Here is a 16,523-nt window from a genome sequence, read left to right on the forward strand (position 1 = left end):
TAGCATTTAAATGTAAATACATACAACCGCGTTTTACTTGTGTCGTGTTTGTTATCATCTTTATTGTTTACCTCTTTTCCATTCTGCATTTTTCGTTTAGGTTTTTTCATTTTACGTTTGAAATTAGCTTATGGTTTTTGGAACGAAGTTCCTTATCGCGCGTTGTGAAAGGGGGCTAGACGGAAAAAATTCTTACGAAAAGTTGTCACGACACTTTTTGCTATAATTTCTTACGAAAAGTTGTCACGACACTTTTTAGATCCGTCATTCTGACCAATCAACGTGTAGGCGCTTATCGCGTGACATTGCTCGTATCCGATTGGTCCGCGTAATGAGTACAGTTTCTCGAAATAGCGTTTCAACAATAGTAATTTAGTTCATAGTATTGTTTTTTTCTTCTTCATAATGCCGTAATTTATTATTATAACTTAAAAAAAAAATTACAATTCCTTCACTAATTAATCGAAAGGAACTTCGTTCCATCCGGGTGTCCCTTGACACCTCTGAAGTGTTTTTTTTTAAATTGGAAATGATATTTATCAGAGTTTCAATTACTTAAAGACTGTTCTATTTGTGTCTTAATTTTAACTTCTCAATTCAAAAATCTCAAAATATTTACGGCACGTATTCTATAATTTAAAATATGAATTTATGAATCTTTTAAATTTGTTATCAAGTTTTAAAATACATGATAAGTTTAAGATTCATTAAATACCTCTTGGTTTCCAGTAATTTCCGAAAATAATTCAATTTATATAATTCGCACGCTCTCAAGATTTTTTTTTTTTTAAAAAAAGCTCTTCTGTTTGCGAAGGTAATAAAACAAATCCAATAAAAACATAATTCTTACATACACACACGGTATGTTCACACATACCTACATATATTCTCATTAGAGAGGCTATGGGCTCACAAACTTTTCTCTTCGATTATTGTTGCTGACAAATACGCGAGACGGCGAAACCTCGAAAAACTCGTAATGTGTCAGCAGTTCTAGTTTCATCTTAGAACTTTGGCCTTTGTAACTAAACAAGCCCGCTTAGGCAGCAACTTTTTCTTTGCACAATGTATTTAGAATTTGTTCGGTTTTAATCTTTCGGTAATAAAAGTAACTATGAATTTATAGACTATTGGGAAATTCCCAAGTGAATAATTGTATTTTTTGTTATTGCCGTCGACGAACAAGCGAACTCAAGGCCCGAGTTATACGAATACACAGACAAAAAAGAGTGATAATCGTGTGTGTATGAGTGTATGCGTGTATGAGTGTATGCGTGTATGTGTGTATATGTGTATGCGTTGATGCGTGCATGCGTGTATGCGTGTATGACTGTGTGTGTGTATGTGTGCATGTGTGTCTGAATGTATGAATGTATGAGTGGTGGTATCGCAAAGTCAAACTAACTCTAAGCTTTCCTATCGATTTTCAAACCACAAACACTGTTTTCTACAATCCTATACTCAGGTATCGACATCTCACCAGATGTTTTTTTTCAAGAGCGATTTTTTAACCTGCTGACGTTTTCGCGTTATTTAAAAACATCGTACCGTGATTGTGTTGGGACAGCGGAAAAAAAACGCTGCGTCACAAATTATTTAAACGTTGTACTCAGTCCGCTTCGCCTGAAGAATGTAGTCACTTTACAGCCAGCAAGAGAACAATACAGGTTAATTCAGGTCTCATTTTAGAAAACGTACTTTTACATTTTACTATTACACGGTAAATTTTTAATACATTATTTGCATCATGTTTTTGGTTTATCGAAGTGTGCCCGTAACACCCGTACTTTCGAGCGCTTTTAAGTTTGTGACTTGCAAAAAAGTACACGCTCTCCAACTCATTTAACTAATTATCTAAATTAAAAGTATTTTTACCGTTTAATATCGATTTTTTTACGTCTTCTTCATGGCAAAAACAGCCGTGCGGGCACCCAAGACCGCCCTACCGCCAGTAAAAAAGATCGCATTATAATTACTTTTATCATTAATATATAATATTATTTACTGGAATGAGGCGGACAGAAGAGTTAGCATTCCATCTAAATAATCATCATTATCTATCTTAATAACAAGACGACGCCATGTCGCGACACGATGTCGCCAAAACTTTCATAACTATAATTTATAAAATTTCTCAAACGTTATTTTTAAATTATGTGATCGCTTGAAGCCAAATAAGCATATTAATGCAAAAAAAAACACTGCGTCTAATAATCACCTAAATTATATTTAGATGGGTGAACGAGCTCAGTATCCACCTAATATTAAGTGGTTTCCGAAGCCCATAGACATCATACATGCACGATGAAGAAGCCGCCCAACTTGAAATATGAAATCTAAGTCTCAATCCAGTTAGTAGCACGGCTGTCCCACTTTTTTTGATGAAGGAAGGATTACTGATGGCCCGAAGGCCTTTCCAGCTTCACCAGGACAGGTGGGCGAGCACCTCCCGAGCGCTTCCAAAGGAGACCTAGCAGCTCAAGAGCAGCTGCTTCGCGAATTAACCTACTACCGGATCGGAATCACGACCCGCTAAGAAAATCAGGCGCGAAACTCAGCGGGCTGGCTATCCCACTCTGCAAACAAGAACGCATTACTGCTTGTGCGACAGAAATAAGGCGTGCGGACTCGCAAGTTTTTTTAATCCCGTGTTGGAAGATAAGCAATACGGCCCACCTGATGGTGAGTGATCGCTGACGCTCATGGACAATAATGCCCGAGGCACAGCCAAGCCGCTGTCGTCCGCCCTACAACCAATAAACCCAAATAGCTTAAACAAATTGCTATTATAGAAAATCCATATGATGAAATGCGTAATTTAATTATTCATATACGTACTTAATAAACATACAATTTTAAAAGCATAAGAAAACGAACATACAATTTAGAATTACGTTGTCTGGAATTAAATTAAAACTCAAGATAATGAAGTTTAGAAAGAAACATTGCTTTATTGGGGTGCTCTACGTTTCATAATGAAAATACTACGTCATCAAGCGAAATACAAAGTGGTAGGTACGATAACTTTTATAATGCAATTAGAGCCTCTGCGTAGTGAGGAGGGCGTAAAAAAAAAACAGGTGCGTTCGTTGGGGTGCACGTACTTGCTGAGACGGAAGGGCAGGAACGCTACTAATACTGTGTAACACGCAGGCCTATTTTATGACTGGAATAAAATAAAATAATTTACATACATAATAAAGACCGTATTTAAACTGAAATGTTTTTTTAAAAGATTAAAAGCGCTTTTACGGTTATTGTCACTATACTGTTTCGGGCATTTCGAATAATTTACACTTTTCGTGGTCACGAACGACGAATATAAAACGCCGGATTCAATTGTAAGAGTAGCCTTTATTATTTCTACGACTCGGAAAAACCGAAGATAATACTATGTTTTAAAAGTTTTTAAAATAAATCTGTTTGTTATCTATATTAATATTATAAAGTTGAAGAGTTTTTTTTATTTTAACGCGCTAATTTCAGGAACTACTAGTCCGATTTGAAAAATTCTTTTAGTGTTAGATAGCCCATTTATCGAGGAAGGCTATAGGTTATATATAGCTAGGCTATATATATATAACATCACGCTAAGACTAATACAAACGGAGCACCAATAAAGAATGTTTCAAATTCGGGGTTATTTTTACCTTTTGAGAGCTTCCGCTTCGTGCGCTGCAGAAACGGTTGCTAAAATAATGTATGAAAGAATTGTTCCCCTTTAAAAGATCTAAAAAAAAGTCCACGACAGCTTATGTCTATATGTCTGTATATCTGGCTCACTATAACGTTTTTTATGCTAACCAAATTTGTTCTAATATAAAGCATTATTTGTGAACTATTCCACGCGGACGAAGTCGCGGTCAAAAGCTAGTAATATAATAACTGGATTGAAGATTTTTTGTGTGTGTAATAATAGTAACTAAGGACTCGGTTGTGTGATTGCCGATTTCAATAGTATTTACGTTTAACTGCCTGTTTGGATACCACGGTTCAAAATAGGTCCGAAAAGTTCTGAACTTTCTGGCGAGAAACATCCCAAATGACCGTCTTCTCTGGTATTTTCCCGTCGCTCACACGACACACACTCGAAAGAATTCTGTACGTTGTGGTTCAAGTTCCTTGAAGGAAAGTAAATTTATCTTGGAGTCTTACGGGTTGTAGGAAGTTACATTTCAAATTACCTTTCGGTAAAGCGTGCGGCAATGAAGCAAGCTCATGATGTTCAAAGATGAGACAATGTGTCATTGGAGGTTTATTAGGGTAACGTCTATTAATCAGCTATGTGCCTTAAATAGTCCAATTGATCAATCATACATACGCTTAGAAATAAACCCAATTCTTGTCCACTTCTAACCTGACAGGAGCCAATGCTCGGGTCACTAGATTTAGTGCAGTTCGATTTCCATAGTGCTACGTTACATTCCACCGCTAGAAGTGGCGTCAAGAGGATTCCCCGAACACAAAAAAGGACAGAGAAAATATGGCCATTCCGAACACACATAAATGACGATGGGAACTGAATGACATCGAACGTTGGAAGTATTCACAGGATACCGGCTACCTCATTTAGATATACTACGAAAATAGCAATGGTGATGCTATGAACGGTAAATACTTGTTTCTTAATAACAATAAAACCAACAGCTTTCGGAGAATATTTGATTGGGACATCAAAATGGACAGTAGTTTATAGTTTGCGGTCGTGGAGCTAATATTATACGGTGACCTTTAGAGGTCCCTCGATATTAATTTGACCGCTGGTTCAAGCTCCACGTCTGTTGTCAACCTATCGCCCATTTTATCCGAATAGAGCCTTCTGCGAGGTCAAATGGTTATTGGGTAAATCTCGTGAAAATTATAATTATCATACTATTAACATAATTTCTAGTTCTAAAATTTAAATACTTATAATATATATTGGGCAATATTATTCATTTTGTAATTGGAATCTTTAATAATACCATTTAGAGAGTATTTCTTTACAGTAAATAAATTAGATAAAATCCTTTTTGTTATCTATACTTATACTTAAATAAATAGAAGATATAGATCGAGATTATTAAGTACTCATGAGAACAGTTTTATCGACAAATTGTGTTTTATTTCTAATCAAAGGAAGAAGAACCTATGGCCCGATTGTCGATCGTAACGATGCGGGAACACGAAAAAGGCATATACATTCCAGAGCTTCAAGAAATATGGTGAAAACCATATCTGAAAACGTAATGTGGATCAACGCATTGGTTCCAGGCAATACGGATGTACTTCGCTCCGCTAACGTATGGTCTCGCGTTGTTAACTGTAAAGTATCAAACTTTGAACTTAGCATCTGCGCTTCTACTTACAACGTAAGCGTGTTAGATAAGCACGAACTGACGGGTAAGAGACGTTTAAAAGACATCCGTTCGAAATGCGCGCAAAGTTTCGTTTGCTTAACGTACTTTGGGAATTCGGTAACTCCCGCTCCTTTATTTAAGTTTGTGCGGCTCATTAAAATTCAATATGAGAGTGGGTGAGGGTCGATATTGATCGCGCGTGGCGACGCTCCGGCGGCACGAAGGCGAGTGGCAAGTAAACAACGAGTCGGGAAAGTGCTACCGAAGATCACATATCATGGCGCCCAACGCAGAGGGCGCCTTGTTTACATTACGTCATAAAAGTTGTTTTTGTTCTATTAAGTTTCAGAGGCATACGAGGCAAGCTTTTTTTTATGATTGAAGGATTACTGGTGGCTCGGAGGGCTTTTCAGTTTCACCAGGACAGATGAGCGAACAAGGGCTCAGCCAGGAGGGGTGGGATTTGCTAACAGCTGCTCGAGCATCTGCGAAGGAGACCTAACAACACAAGGCAGCTGCTTCGCAAATGGATCGGAATCCCGACCCGCTGAGAAACTCAGCGGGCTGATGCATGGGTTTTGCACATCGAACTCTTTGCCGAGTTCGACGAGCACTGTTACTGGTAAGCCTACTCCTAGTGTTAAGAGCTGAAGGCATCTAATGCAAGAGTTATTGGACCTGATGGATCCGTAAGGACATGTCTAGGAGTAGTCAGCGGCAGCAACGATAAGGCGATTACCATGACGCATAGCCTTATCGAAATAACGTTCCGACGCTGACTTCATTTCACGATTCACGATTCACGAACCACGGAGCTCCGACGGCTAACATGCAAAAGCTGGATTGTAGGGATTGGAGGGCCAGGTGTGGACGTTCCGCGTGAGCGAACAACTCACTCGCGTAAGTAATGATGGGTCTTATGCAAGTTTTGTAAATTGTCACCTTGTTCCGAAGGGACATTTTACTGCGCTTACATATCATGTGGTAAAGTTTGCCGTGAATAAACGCGGCACGGTCGCGAACTGTTTTAATATGCAGGCAGAATGTCATGGATGCATCCAGGGTGACTCCCAAGTACTTGACCTTCCTGGCCCAGGGAATAGGTTGGCCAAAGAGGGTGAACGGGGGAGTAAGATTTCTCCTCCTAATTCAGGAGGAAATTCGTGTAGAGTTTCCCCTTTGAAATAGCATCGCTGTGCTTTTCACTGGGTTGATGTCTATGCGTCATTTTCGGAACCACTATCCGAGGGTGAACGGTTGTGCCGTCGGCGAATAAGGCTAACTCGGTCGGCGGGGACCGGGGAGTGTCGTTGATGAATAAACTAAATAGGAGCGACGAGAGGATAGAGCCTTGTGGAACTCCAGCCGTGAGCGGTCGCGGACGAGGCATTCTCTGAAATACATGAATGATATGGGCGTTGAAATCAAATTTATTTGCATTTTCTTATCAAAAAAATTCATTCGTCCGTGGTGACTTCTAAAACTGTAAGGTATTCGAAACGCTAGATATAATATAGGGACAATAAAACGCGAGATTTAACCACAAAAGCAGTTTTAATTTTGTCTACGTCTCGCGAAAACCGGACACAATACAAAAATAATTTTTAAATTCATCCACAACGAGCGTTTTGTTAAATACTATACTTAAAGTTAAGCAACAAATAGGCATAATTTCTCTTATGATTTTAGGACGCAACTGAATCTCCCTACACCGCACAATTACCGAGTTAAAGGGTTTTCGTGTTCATTATTCACACACTTACTTTATTGTTCATCGCATTAGTCACATGCGCGGCAACTCGACTCATCAACGGTCGTAAAAGAAGACATTACCTGAAAAGAACGTATAAACTCGATTAGTGAATTACAGACGAGACACAGTTTAGTATTGACAGAAGCTCTTATCTATACTGATATATAAATCTACAGTGGTTTTTACGGATGTTCTGTTATGACTACTAAACCATGCATCCGATTGACTTGAAACTTGATATCCATGTAGAAAATACATGTATTTAATGGATAGGCTAATATTTATATGAGTGTTGGACTACCTACACCAATTGCGGGGGCGTTAATGATGAGAATTTTTGTGGGGGTAAGAAATAATAATGTTAATTTTCAATGGCCACCGAAGCGGACGGGTACAGCTAGTATGTAACAAAGACATTACCTGAAAAGAACGTATAAACTCGATTAGTGAATTACAGACGAGACACAGTTTTACTGGTGGTAGGACCTCTTGTGAATCCGCGCGGGTAGGTACCATGCCCCGCCTATTTCTGCCGTAAAACAGTAATACGTTTCGGTCTGAAGGGTAGGGCAGTCGTTGTAACTATACTGAGATCTTAGAACTTATATCTCAAGGTGGGTGGCGCATTTACGTTGTAGATGTCTATGGGCTCCAGTAACCACTTAACACCAGGTGGGCTGTGAGCTCGTTCGCCCATCTAAGCAATAAAAAAAAAAGTTTCGAATTGACAGAAGCGCTTATATAATAAACATAGTACACATGGAGATATCGCGTTGTTAGGTGCAACTGGAATCGCTCGGTGGTCGCAATGGAGACCACAATAGTTTGTCATCGCAGTGAATGTAAACCGCACGTGACGGCGACGAGGACCCTCATGGGTGCACTTCAGTTCCGTTCGTCCATTTAATGCCGCACTCGCATAGGACACACACGGCATAATAAATCAAGAGCTCAGTTCGGAGTGTTTTTGTCTGTGAGTGCCATATTTGCGTGAAGTTTTTTCATTCGATATAGTATCGACTTTAATAAAAGAAGTGCAGAGAAAGAGAGAGGGGGAGAAAAAGAAAAAGAAAGAGAGCGAGAGAGAGTGAGAGTATGCTTTATTGTACACAAAATAAATAAATAAAAATACAATTGGGGGTCTTATTATTAAGAGCGCGATCTCTTTCAGTCGACCATCAGGTGGACAAGAATCACTAGGAAACAAATTACACGCGATGTACCTATCATTTATACATATACAATACATATACAAACGGAGCCCTTCAAGTTTTTCAAACTTCACTCGTAATAACATTAATGTAAATAATGTACATATTCTAAAAAAATACTTCTATAATAAACCTTACACGGTCATAGAAAAAGAATCGAATACCGCTTTGTCTTTGATCAAACTAACTGTTCTCCAAAGTATTTCAGTCAGGAATTTCACAAAGCAGTCCAAGTCGTTGGCCACTTCACTAACTTCATTTCATCTTTACGTTTACATTCAAAATAGCACCGAAAGCGTTCAATGTCATTATTTTAAACAGTCTCCAGCTCTCTGCTGTCATTTCTCGTCTTTCGGGATATAAACGTTTTTATTGCCCTACTACTGTATGCAAATATATTAGTCTCTTGCTCCGTTTTACGTATTCACTGCGACTTTCATGTAGAAGGAATAGCATCGTGAAATAAAATCAAATACGCATTTTTTTTTAATTTAGACCACGATCAAGGGCTGGAACTCTTGTGAGTCCGCACGGATAGGTACCACCGCCCTGCTTATTTCTGCCGTGAAGCAGTAAGTGTGAGTGTGACTTAGACAGTGAGACTTAGAATTTATGTTTCGAGGTACGTTTTTTTTATTTTTTATTGCTTAGATGGGTGGACGAGCTTACAGTTCACCTGGTGTTAAGTGGTTACTGGAGCCCATAGACATCTACAACGTAAATGCGCCACCCAACTTGAGATATAAGTTCTTAAGTCTCAAGTATAGGTATGCATGTATGTGGCGGCATTTACGTTGTAGTTATCTATGGGCTCTGGTAATCACTTAAAACCAGATGGGCTGTGAGCTCGTCCGCATATCTAAGCGATAAAAAAGGAACGGTTTATTAGTAGTGACTAGCTCCTGTGGCAACCAATATTAAATAGTTACCTGAGTCCATAGATATAAAATCGTGAATGTCAATACCATGAGATTTTAAGTCGATGTCTCAATTGTAATGGTAATAGTTTGGCCGGTAATTAAAATAGAAAAAAAAAACAATTACGTGACCTCGACTTCCCGCAGTCACTTCAACTACTTTCCCATTACACTTAGCTTCAATCCATGCGAATACGATGTATGCCTTTCGATTGGCGTACAGTCACCATAATATCCATTGGAACAATGAGTTTTTTTGAATTATTAAAAGTAAATCAAACGTAAAACACGTGAACTAGTTTTAAACCAATGCTTAAAATTGTTAACATTGTTCTTAAGTAATAATGTTGAGAACGCAATACAAAGTTTTGTAGAACAAACTTCTTAAACTTCTAACTTAATAGTAATTATTGCAATATGTCGCTACAGTTGCAAACATTTTAGACAGGGTTTTATATATGACTTCTTTATGTACTGTAGGTGAATAGTTGAAATAGAACGAATAGTTAGTCGGAATGTTTGCGCTTCGAAATTCGCAAGCGTTTTATAAATCGAGTGGATTTTTTGTAGTTAATAGCAAGCAGTTCTCGACGAGGTTTTTATTATGATTTAATAATATTCGTAAAAATCTCGAAAGTCGTCATAAGTCCCTACCTTAGCGTTTCGATTGTAGAGCTGGGAAAAGTAAAAAAAAAACTCAAAAGAGTAAAACATTGAATACCTCACTGCATTTGATCTCGCATATACATACATGACTAGTGTTTTTTAGTGTTAGTGTAGTGTATTTTTTATGGAACTTTCCTCAAAACTCTTGTCCGAAGACGGCCATGACGGTAAGGAAAAACAAAACGCATTTCGTCCCTGAGATGTAGAATACAAGGGAGAAATGAGTTCGACCGTACTGTCCGTATTGTGAGTTTTCAGGTATTAGACAACGACGCCCGGTGCAAAGATATGTAGTACTACGGCGAACAGTTTCTCAAAGCACTCACGATTGAACTATAACTCGATATAGACTATAATCTATATTTTATAAAATACTAGCTGACCCGACAGACTTCGTAGTGCCTCAATGAATAAATAAAAGACCTAAGCTTATGTATAAAATAAACTTAAAACAAAAAAAAGGAATCCGTCCGACGGGGGACACATCAAAGGAAAAACAAAATTGTTATTTTTATTTAATTCCGAGCTTTTTGATATTTATCTACCTCTTAAACCTTCTCTGGACTTCCAAAAATAATTCAAGACCAAAATTAGCCAAATCGGTCCAGTCGTTCTCGAGTTTTAGCGAGACTAACGAACAGCAATTCATTTTTATATATGTATATAGAAGAGGAAAAAGATAGAAGATAGAAGAAGAAGATATAACAAAACAATCGCTTGCACCATCAGTTACTCGACGAGATTTTATTGAATATGTTTACCAACAAAGAGATAGAAGCCTTAGATTTAATGCTGCGGAGCGTGCCGCACGCCGTCGACGAGAAATTGTTTGTTAAGCCTTATAAACGCGGACCGTTCGGCACAAAGAAAACACGAATAGTGCAAACTGCCAGCCCACTCAAAGTAAAATATTTCGTTTGGTCTCGCGCGAATTCTTTAAACAAAAGCATACTCAAATAACAGTTCATTTTCAGACGTTCTATTGAAGAAACAAACAATACGAAAGTTAGTAACTGTTAAATGTTTTATTAATGGACTGAAAATAAGCTGATGATTGAATGAAATGTTCGGAAATGAATTGGTAATCTGGAATACGTTTTTTACTGGTGGTAGGACCTCTTGTGAGTCGGCGCGCGTAGGTACTACCACCCTGCCTATTTCTGTCGTGAAGCAGTAATGCCTTTCGGTTTGAAGGGTGAGGCAGCCGTTGTACCTATACTTGAGACCTTAGAACTTATATCTCAAGGTGGTGGCGCATTTGCGTTGTAGATGTCTATGGGCTCCAGTAACCACTTAACACCAGGTGGGCTGTGAGCTCGTCCACCCATTTAAGCTTTAAAAAAAAAAAGTAGCTGGCGCTAGCGTACCTATTTCAGGCGTGAAGCAGTCATGCATTCTTGCTTGTATAGTAAGTGGAGTGTTATGATAATTCAATTCTTTTTTTAAATCTGATCTTTGAAGGTGGGAGGCAGTATTTTTGTGGTATTGTAACTACTAAACAGCATATGGGTCGTGAACTCGCGAGCCTCCGCTTACTGCAGTAATAAAATATAAGAAGTGTATTTATTCATAGGAACTCGAAGGCTTATTTATCAGCAATCAACTTATAAAAAAATTGTAGTGTGTCGCTTACGTTCGTTCCCAAGGACTTGCTCGTCGACCATAGTATCGGAACGTTCAAGTGCCTCCCAACTTTATTTCCTTATAAAACAAAGAATTTTTGAAAAAAATGTTCTCAAAAGGTCAGATTTAAATATAGGAAAATATTCGACGAACCACTTAAACTAAGCGTATTCCCAAAAGTTCGGATTAAGGTCTCGGTAAAAAAGTTGCTCTCGAATATTTTGATATAGCACAACTTTGACAGCTTATTACTGAAGTGTGTTTTAACAAGTAATACGCCGTCACAAAGTAGGAAAAATCTATTTATTAATATAGGTAAAGGCAAAATGGGGTGGGTACCATTTTCTCTTTTGCTTGTCACTGATTTTTGTTTGTTTACTATCTTAGAATAATTACACATAGAAACCGAGTCCGCCTCCGTAAAGTGAGGCAACTCAAACCTAGCCATATTGGCTAAGTTCATTATTCGGCCCGTCAGTGCTCAAGGACGTGTCGTATTGAAAAGTACTCCCGAAAATTTTATTAAAAATGACGGTTTGTTCAATGAACGGATGTCATAGTACATCGGAAAAACACAAGAAAGATAGTAACATTACATTTCACGGGTAAGTAATGCGTATGAACGTATATTTTTACGTAAAACATTCATCAAAATGAAAAATAAATTTCAATAATTTGTAATGCTATAGTTTATGAAAATGTTGCCAACACATATGAAATATTCTCACACATTTTGTTGTTAAATTAAAAGTGAAACAGTCTCAATTAGGCAATTACAAGCGCATTTTTTTATTAAATTAAATTGATTAATAAGGAAACTGAGACAAAAACAGAACAAGTTCGCATAATTATAATAATAATATGTAATTTTATGTTTTGGTTTGGTTTTAGGTTTCCTTCCTATCATCGAAGCGACAATTGTTCAGAAAACAGTTTCAGTTGTTACAAGGCTACTGAAATAAATAATTATACTTGTTTTTTTCACTCTAAGACCCGTATCTATCTATAGACAAGTTATAACTTGAAACATGACTTTTCTCGACAATTCTGGCACTTGTTTGTTTGAGCATAAAATATTTTCTTAGGTCATTCCTTAAGCAAAAGTAACTACTTTGCTTGACTATAGATACAGACGTAAACTAGAATGCTTCTAAGTGAATTAGAATATTCGCGTGTTTTTTGTAAGTTACACTATTATTAAATTAAAAAACCGCCCTATAAACAATGCCACCAAAAATAATAACTTTACACCAAATAACGTAAGTATTTTGAAGTAGGTCGTGTGGTGGCGGGTTTAAACAAAAAACAAAAAAAAATAAACAAGTTTTATTTTCATCATGCAGGCAATATTCGTGTATTCTGGTAAATAGGTACGTTAGATTATTTAGGATGTAAACAAAACGGGTTACTACCGAGTAGTTTCTATAGACGAATTGCACTTATATTTAGCTCCTAATCGTTTAGGGGATTTATGGGCCTTGTCATCAGTTCAGCAGTAATAATTGATGAGTTCCAAATAAATAAAAGGTGTAGTCTAACAATCACATTTGTTCTGTGATCACAAGTAATAGTTTGAAATTCTCTATTTTTAGAGAAAGTTAATAGATTGGCAACATTCTTTTTTTCACTGTGTGCGTTTCGTCGAGCGTAAATACAAGTACCTTACGCACACATAGATTATATTTTTGCCTCACTTTTGACAGACCGCTTTGAAGAGAACTATCGTTCTATGTGTAATTATTCTAAGTTTACTATTTGTTGATGAGCTTCAACGTATCATTTCTTTTTTATAGACGAAAACTTTTGACAAAACACTCGTAGTAGTATGATTTTCCAAGTCATCTAGAAAAAGCAAATGTAAATCATGAATAAATTAATTGACATTGTAACGTGCGGAACCGAAGTATAATAAAAAATCCTCGCACGCTAAGCGGAACCCTAAAGTGTCGACCAACGCCGTGCGACCGACGCCTGCGCAGGATTCGTAAAAATACAGTCAGTATATAACATAGATTATACACTTAATATATGTCAGTGAGGTTCGAAAGATGGAATAACGCGCACGCGCCGGTCGCTGCACAAAATTATTAATTTAAAAACCATCTTACCTTGTTGTACCTTGAGTTGTAACGATAAAATAAATGATTAACATTAAAACATCAGTTATTTTTCTATTTTTTAATTTGGCTAAAGGCTTCCGCTTCATTTTTTATATCAACGCATCCGATTAACTTGAAAGTTTGCAGACGGATTAAAGATCAGTGACGATGCAATAATTTTATAGCTTCGCTTTAATATCCGGTCTAGTATCAACACTTTAATATCCGGTCTAGTATCAACAGGCTAAAAATATTTTAATTTTAAGTTCGGTTTAGTATTTAAGAGTGTTTTTGTTTTCGTCACTAAATTACAAATATATTATTTACTAGCGACCCGCCCTCGCTTCGCTTCGGAAACATTAAAACACACATGAAACAAAAAAATAAAAAATAAAAAAAAAATAAAAAAAAGTAGCCTATGTTCACCAGGGACAATGTCGGCTTCTAATGGAAAAAGAATTTTTCAAATCGGTCCAGTAGTTTCGGAGCCTATTCGAAACAAACAAACAAACAAATCTTTCCTCTTTATAATATTAGTATAGATTACAAAACGAATTAATGTGAAAATTCTTTCGACACCGATTAATCTATTTTAATTTCAGTTCTCTCTATGTCAAATTTGCACTACCCTATTAAATCTCCTTTAACATTCAATACTGCATTATACTCAAAACGTTTTGTATGACTGACTATCAATTTTCAAGTCCTGGCATTGTAGAATAATTTAAAGAACTTCAAGCACGAGTCTTATTTAAATATTAAACTTCAATTATCATACTTTGGGCGACTAATTTAAATATTACATAATGTTAGTGGGCGTACTTACTTGTTGAACGCTGGCTTGGCGAACGATGATGAATGCTAAAACGTGTTGTATACAACATGTTTAACATGTTGTGTTCATTAATTCATTGATGTCCATAATCGCTCAATGCGATATCATAAACTTCTTTTCGAGGACGCCACTAAAATACTACGTTACTGAATTAAATTATTATAGTTGTGCATTATAGATAGGTTAATATACGCGTTTAACATTAGGCGCGACAAGAGATTGTCCGCTATTATATAATACGAGACTTATCTACAGTTTTCTTCAGTTTTCCCGAGTCGTAGACATAATTAAAACTAATATTACGGTTTTTATCGCCCCCTTTTTTAGTGTAATTATTATATGTCCGATATTGCGAATACTTCACAACGTTTGTGGTCATGGACGACTAAAATGTCATTCGTGAGCACAACATTCAAATGTCGACCTAAAAGTTGTCTTAGTTAAAGACTAACATACTATTCACCCTCAAACCTGGAGTCTATCAAAGCGAATCGACAACATGACCTGTCAGTCACTCGTAATCGTGGAGGTTTATGATGAGTTTGATCTTCCTACTCGATTTCCTTTGCCGTCAAAATCACAATCCAATCAGTTGCTATTTCAGTAATGCTGATAATAAAACGCCACGCTATGTCATTTATAATTAGATAGTGCTAAATTTTACTGGTGGTAGGACCTCTTCTGAGTCCGGACGGGTAGGTACCACCGCCTCGCCTATTTCTGCCGTGAAGCAATGATGCGTTTCGGTTTGAAGGGTGGGGCAGCCGTTGTAACTATACTGAGACCTTAGAACTTATATCTCAAGGTGGGTGGCGCATTTACATTGTAGATGTCTATGGGCTCCAGTAGCCACTTAACATCGGGTGGGCTGTGAGCTCGTCCACCTACCTAAGCAATAAAAAAAAATCTATCAAGAATTTTCTCCTGTTGGTACCGGGCTGAAATGCGAGACAAGAACAAGCATTTCCAGACCCCGAATACAAAACTTCGTTAGCAAAGATACCATCTCCGATGTCAAATGTTACAACCACTACAGCAACGAGGCGATCAAATATAACTCAGCATAATAATATACGAAATTACACGTAACAATTGAGGGCGACCTTACCTCAAGAACGTTGCGAACGTACGACATTTCACCCTTAAATTATATTACTATAATCCTGTCTGCGTTCGCACTAAAATTAGGAATACAATATTTCAGCTTAGCTCCGTAATATTACTAACGCTCAAACAATGAACTTCAATGGACGCTCACGTTGGTACAAATCTCAAATTATACCGAGTTCGCTTTAACATTAAAAAAACATCCGAAACCAGCCTGTGGTTGCAGGTGAATTATAAAAAATATATTTTTATCCAAAATAATATTCTCTATGTAAACAAACAAGGTTTCTCAAGGACAAACAGGTTTCTTTTTATTGTAATTATGTATTATAGTCGTCTAGACTATCGTTGTCGTTCGTATAAACGTTTTTATCTTTTTTATTACTTAGATGGGTGGAAGAGCTCACAACGTAACGTAACTCATCTACAATTTAAAATGCTGCCACCTACCTTGACGTATGAGTTCTAGGGTCTCAGTCTTTACAGTAAAACGGCTGCCCCACCCTTCAAACCGAAACGCATTACAGCTTCACGGCAGAAACAGGCACCGTGGGTTTACCTACCCGTGCGGACTCACAAGACGTCCTACCACCAGTAACTATCATAATATATCATAGCATTGCTAACAGGTTTTCAATCGTCAGTAATCATGAACATAAATAATTAGTAACCACGTCTAAGGTCGTATTTTTGAGACACGCATGTGGTTACCTCGAGAAAACTCAAATCAATCACTAATTTAAATCATTGACGCTCCGAGAAAGCTGATAACAAAAACGAACTACATATTCTTCACCATCTCAGAATCAAGATATCTACTAGACCAGATTCTGAGTAAACGAAAAAGACAACTGTTGTAATTGGAGCCAAGATAATAAAAAAAAATAAGGCATTTCAGCGAAAAATCGTCTAAGAACTAAACTTTTGTTTCGACGTAAATAGATGCATATCGCAAGGCTAAAAGAACTCCATT

General features: G+C 37.3%; 1 protein-coding gene and 1 long non-coding RNA gene across 2 annotated transcripts in view; one reads left to right on the forward strand and one right to left on the reverse strand.

Moving 5' to 3' along the window:
- The window catches only part of LOC114242067 (uncharacterized), a 173,508-nt gene that overhangs the window by 105,075 nt on the left and 51,910 nt on the right, over positions 1–16,523 (reverse strand). The gene's annotated exons all lie outside the window — the stretch shown is intronic.
- Positions 11,887–12,486, forward strand: LOC149502369 (uncharacterized). The gene is made up of 2 exons (XR_016323591.1): positions 11,887–12,114; positions 12,401–12,486. It is a non-coding gene; the product is annotated as an uncharacterized LOC149502369 (long non-coding RNA).

The sequence above is a fragment of the Bombyx mandarina genome, chromosome 09, assembly GCF_030267445.1.
Source record: "Bombyx mandarina strain Sakado chromosome 09, ASM3026744v2".
In the NCBI taxonomy this organism is placed as follows: domain Eukaryota; kingdom Metazoa; phylum Arthropoda; class Insecta; order Lepidoptera; family Bombycidae; genus Bombyx; species Bombyx mandarina.